The sequence below is a fragment of the Amblyraja radiata genome, chromosome 8, assembly GCF_010909765.2.
Source record: "Amblyraja radiata isolate CabotCenter1 chromosome 8, sAmbRad1.1.pri, whole genome shotgun sequence".
Classification (NCBI taxonomy): Eukaryota; Metazoa; Chordata; class Chondrichthyes; order Rajiformes; family Rajidae; genus Amblyraja; species Amblyraja radiata.
The window spans coordinates 53,507,877-53,513,764 of NC_045963.1; the positions used below are offsets into that span (position 1 = coordinate 53,507,877).

Genomic DNA, 5,888 nt, shown 5'->3' on the forward strand with positions numbered 1-5,888 from the left:
TTTATTGTGATCATGGCTGATCATCCCCTATCAATAACCCATGTCTGCCTTCTCCCCATATCCCTTGACTCCACTAGCCCCTAGAGCTCTATCTAACTCGCTCTTAAATCCATCCAGTGACTTGGCCTCCACTGCCCTCTGTGGCAGGGAATTCCATAAATTCACAACTCTCTAGGTGAAAAAGTTTTTTCTCACCTCAGTCCTAAATGACCTCCCCTTTATTCTACGACTGTGGTCGCTGGTTCTGGACTCACCCAACATTGGGAACATTTTTCCTGCATCTAACTTGTCCAGTCCTTTTATAATTTTATATGTTTCTATAAGATCACCCCTCATCCTTCTAAACTCTAGTGAATGCAAGCCTAGTCTTTTCAATCTTCCCTCATATGACAGTCCCGCCAACCCAGAGATCAATCTTATGAACCTACGCTGCACTGCCTCAATCACAAGGATGTCCTTCCTCAAATTGGGAGACCAAAACTGTACACAATACTCCAGATGTGGTCTCACCAGAGCCCTATACAACTGCAGAGGAACCTCTTTACTCCTATACTGAAATCCTCTTGCTATGAAGGCCAACATTCCATTAGCTTTCTTCACTGCCTGCCGCACCTGCACACCAACTTTAAGTGACCGGTGTACAAGGACACACAGGTCTCGCTGTATCTCCTCCTTACCTAACCTAACCCCATTGAGATAATAATCTGCCCCCTTGTTTTTGCCACCAAAGTGGATAACCTCACATTTATCTATAATACTGCATCTGCCACGCATCTGCCCACTCACTCAACCTGTCCAGGTCACCCTGCAACCTCCTAACATCCTCTTCACAGTTCACACAGCCACCCAGCTTTGTGTCATCCGCAAACTTGCTAGTGTTGCTCGTAATTCCCCCTTCCAAATCATTAATATATATGGTAAATAGTTGCGTCCCCAACACCGAGCCTTGTGGCACTCCACTCGCCACTGCCTGCCATTCTGACAAGGACTCGTTCACTCCTACTCTTTGCTTCCAGTCGGCCAACCAATTTTCTATCCATGTCAACACCCTACCCCCAATATCATGTGCTCTAATTTGTTCTATAACCATGTACCATGTGTTATAAACTAAATCTTAGTAAGAGTGAGCTTTTTCCATTAAACAATCTAGTTTCGAATTATGGACAGTTTCCTTTTAGATTAACTACCGAATTTTTTACTTATTTAGGCATTAAGATTACCAAGAAACACAAGGATTGATTTAAAGCCAATTTTACGCCTCTAATTTACCATATCAAACAACAGTTCACTAAATGGTCACCAATGTCCTTATCTTTAATAGGCCGAATCAATGCTATTAAAATGTTTATATTACCTAAACTTTTGTATTTATTTCAGACGATACCAATTTTTATTGCAAAATCTTTCTTTGATATTATTCATTCCAAAATGTATTCATATATATGGCAGAATAAAAATTCCGGACTAAGTAAAAAATACCTACAGAAATTTAAAAAAAACGGTGGTTTGGCACTGCCGAACCTTAGATTCTACTATTGGCCAGTTAATGCTCGTTATCTAACATTTTGGACAAAAGATTTAGAAGATACCCAATGCCCAGGATGGATAAATCTTGAACGTTATTCTATGCAAGGGCTATCATTGACTTCTATTCTAGGAGCCTCGTTACCTTTCACAAATACGAGATTGAATAAATATACGACTAACCCAATAATAAGACATACACTCGGAATATGGTTTCAATTTCGTAAGTTTTTTGGATTGAATGATTTTATCTTATTGAGTCCTATCATATCTAATTTTTTCTTCCAACCTAGTACTGATCAAGCCTTTCTGTTATGGAAGAGGAAGAGATTAGCAGCTTTTCGTTATTTGTTTTTGGATGGTTGTTTTATGTCTTTTGAACAACATAAATGTAATCTGCCTAACTCATATTTCTCTAGATATTTACAAATTAGACATTTTTTGAGGGCTACTACATAGAAACATAGAAATTAGGTGCAGGAGTAGGCCATTCGGCCCTTCGAGCCTGCACCGCCATTCAATATGATCATGGCTGATCATCCAACTCAGTATCCCGTACCTGCCTTCTCTCCATACCCTCTGATCCCCTTAGCCACAAGGGCCACATCTAACTCCCTCTTAAATATAGCCAATGAACTGGCCTCGACTACCCTCTGTGGCAGGGAGTTCCAGAGATTCACCACTCTCTGTGTGAAAAAAGTTCTTCTCATCTCGGTTTTAAAGGATTTCCCCCTTATCCTTAAGCTGTGACCCCTTGTCCTGGACTTCCCCAACATCGGGAGCAATCTTCCTGCATCTAGCCTGTCCACCCCCTTAAGAATTTTGTAAGTTTCTATAAGATCCCCTCTCAATCTCCTAAATTCTAGAGAGTATAAACCAAGTCTATCCAGTCTTTCTTCATAAGACAGTCCTGATATCCCAGGAATCAGTCTGGTGAACCTTCTCTGCACTCCCTCTATGGCAATAATGTCCTTCCTCAGATTTGGAGACCAAAACTGTACGCAATACTCCAGGTGTGGTCTCACCAAGACCCTGTACAACTGCAGTAGAACCTCCCTGCTCCTATACTCAAATCCTTTTGCTATGAAAGCTAACATACCATTCGCTTTCTTCACTGCCTGCTGCACCTGCATGCCCACTTTCAATGACTGGTGTACCATGACACCCAGGTCTCGCTGCATCTCCCCTTTTCCTAGTCGGCCACCATTTAGATTACTCTACCCTTTTTTCCGTTACCACATCAAACCGAAATCTTGGAAATTTGTTTACATTTGAACCCTTATCAGAAGGGCTTAATAACGACTATGAGTTGATTTTGAAATTTAAAAAAGATACATTTGATAAAATTAAGAAAGACTGGGAAAGAGAACTCCAAATTTCTCTATCTGCAGAGAAATGGGAGAGGATTCTTCAATTAATTAATACTTCCTCAATGTGTGCAAGACACGCTTGGATACAATTCAAGGTGGTTCACACAACTCATATGTCAAAAGATAAATTAGCTCGTTTTTATGGTCATATAAATCCTACCTGTGACAGGTGTAATTCTGAAGTGGCCTCATTGAGGTCAATGAGGCCACTTCAGAATTACATCTGTCACAGGTAGGATTTATATTACCATAAAAACGAGCTAACTTATGTTTTGGTCCTGCCCACTTTTGGAAAAATATTGGAAATAAATTGTTGATACTATTTCTGTAGTTTTAGATATCGATTTACAACCTCATCCTATTACTGCAATTTTTGGGCTATCAATGTTCTATTCATCTGTCCCATTCCGCCCATCGTCTGGTTGCTTTTACCACATTAATTGCCAGTAGATCTATTTTACTTCGGAGTCACATGTGTGATTCCGTGAAGAAGCCCCGCCAGGCCGCATGCGTATCATTTATCGTCATCCGCATGGCGAGACACTGGTCTGGCAGGCAACTCATTCCTGCCAGCGGTAAGTAAAAAACCTGCAGGTAAGTTTTCATTACTTACCAGGTTGTGTTTTCCTGATGGAACCTCCTCTTACAGGGTTCCTGTTGGCTATAGTAGCGCAGTCTGGGCGAGCCTCGGGGAAACCGGCATTGGGCTGTGGGGAGAACTCCAAGTCCAGATCGCTAATGCGGGAGCTGGCGGACATCGGGTGCGTTACTCCAGCCGCTGACAAGGCAGTCAGCGACTTCCAGACTGCGGAAGTTTCCGTGGGGGGGTAAGTCCCAACGATATTAAGGTGATTTCCATATGTCTTTTTTATGGGGGTTTTTAAAAGACATTGGGACTAGCTTAGATGGTCTTGTTCAGTGTGTTTGTGAACTTGTTTCTGTGCTTTATGCCGGGGGTAAAAGCTATTTTAAAAGGAACCCGTAAATCGGGTCAGGAGGATACACCTCCCAATAAAAACGATGTTGTGGACGTCTGACAAGATGGAGCACCTGATAAAAGGGATGCTCCATCACGACAGGCTCCAGGAGGAGCTTCATACCCAACAGGTCACCCCAAGGGCTGTGGCAGCAGCTTCAGGGTAAGGCTGTACAAATAAAATCAGCTCCAGGACAGTAGCTTTATATCCATGGGTCCTCAGAGTCTTGGGGGATAATGGCAGCAACACCTATAGGCAGGCTGCATTATGTCTCCCTCATGAAGGAGGTTGAGCCTACCAGGGCAGAGTTATTCTGTCACTGAGGTTACATGTATTACAAAGCATACCCCAAGGCATAAAGCCAAGAAGCTGCTGAGCACAGCTCCAGCATAATTTACCCCAGTAAGGAACTTTTATATTCTGAGATTGGAGGTATGGGAAAGCAGGCACCAAGGCATAACACCAAGTAAGGCTGTTTGAGCACAGCTCCAGCATAACATGGTCCAGCTAAGGAGCTTTATATATCCTGAGACTAGAGATATTGGAAAGCATACCCCAAGGCAGAAAACCAAGCAAGGCTGTTGAGCACAGCTCCAGCATTATATCCTCCTGCAAAAGAGCTTTATATCCTGAGGTAGAGGTGGACTCTGAGGTTGGAGGTGTTGAAAACCATACGCCATAGCATAAAGCCAAGTAAGGCTGTTGAGCACAGCTCCAGTAGGATATGCTCCAGTGAGGGAGCTTTGTATTCGAAGGTCTCTTCAGGAAACTCTGCTTGCAGCACCTGGTCAGGCTGTCCAAAAATGCTCTCTCTATGAAAGAGATCACCAGTGTCAGTATAACCAACTACAAAGGTGGGAAATAGCCGGAGGGGCCAGAGTTCCCCTCATGCTATAAATGACGAGAATAAACGCACTTAAGGGGTGACATAAAAATTAGCCGCTGAACTTCTCTTAGGGAAAAAACTCTGGAACTGCAGGTAAAAATCTGGATAGGAAGCAAAGTTTCGGACCAATTGAGGTACCATTAATAAGCAAAAAAGTTTAATTGTTGCGGCAACAACACACCCCACGCCTTCGTAGACAGTAAACAATTCACTAAAGTTGGTGGTAGCATGAAAGTTGGACAGGGGAAAATCCCAGACCTTAGTTGAGCTCCGGGAAAATATGAGGCCATCTACAAGTTGGCAATAATTACACTTGTTGGTACTAATGATAATAACAACATATGTTTGGGTCATGTGCTGTACGAAAATAGCATTTCCCTTGGTAAGGATGAAAAGGTCCTAGTAGCCTTACAACACACAAATGGATGAGATTTAACCATGTAAAACTGCACAATGCTAGGATGCAAGCACAGAAATTGTCCAGAGTTGTTTCAGGGCAGACTCAGTATTATGGCCAGGAATAGCTTTGGGACATAAAAATGTCTGGGGGCGTCTAGACAAGAAGGAGCACCTTATGGAAAGGATGCTCCATCATGGCAATTCCAAAGTAAGTACTATACTCATGGGCCACCCCATCAGCCGCGGCAGCAACCTCCAGCAGAGGTCTATACAGGGCAGACCCGTACCAAACTGGAGGAACCATACCTCCACGGGTCAACATAGAGGCCCATACCAGCAGTGCCATGCCAAGGGCTGCTGAAGCCTCCCTCATGAAAAAAGAGGGAGAGCCAGGGCAGTATGGCACTGACCCTGAAGTTGGAGGTATAGCGGAGGAGCATACCCCAAGGCACCGCAGGTCTACCTGGGTGCCCATACCAGCAGCACCATGTCAAGGGCTCATGCAAGAGCAGGGAGAGCCAGGGCAAAGTATGGCACTGACCCTGAAGGCACGAGAGCATCGCTCCAGGTGAGCCGGATATGGCATGTAAATTTACCATATCGGCAGGAACTGGTGAGGCAATAGAGGAATCTGGCTAATAAACATCAACAATACGACCTCTCACCAGCTCCAAGAATCAAAACGCTATGAAACACCTATAAATCGTGCGTCACTCAGAATGCCCACCATGA

General features: G+C 43.6%; 1 pseudogene; it reads left to right on the forward strand.

Annotated features, from left to right (window-relative positions):
* Positions 1-5,111: 5,111 nt before the first annotated feature.
* LOC116976590 lies at positions 5,112-5,249 on the forward strand (annotated as a pseudogene).
* Positions 5,250-5,888: the final 639 nt, after the last annotated feature.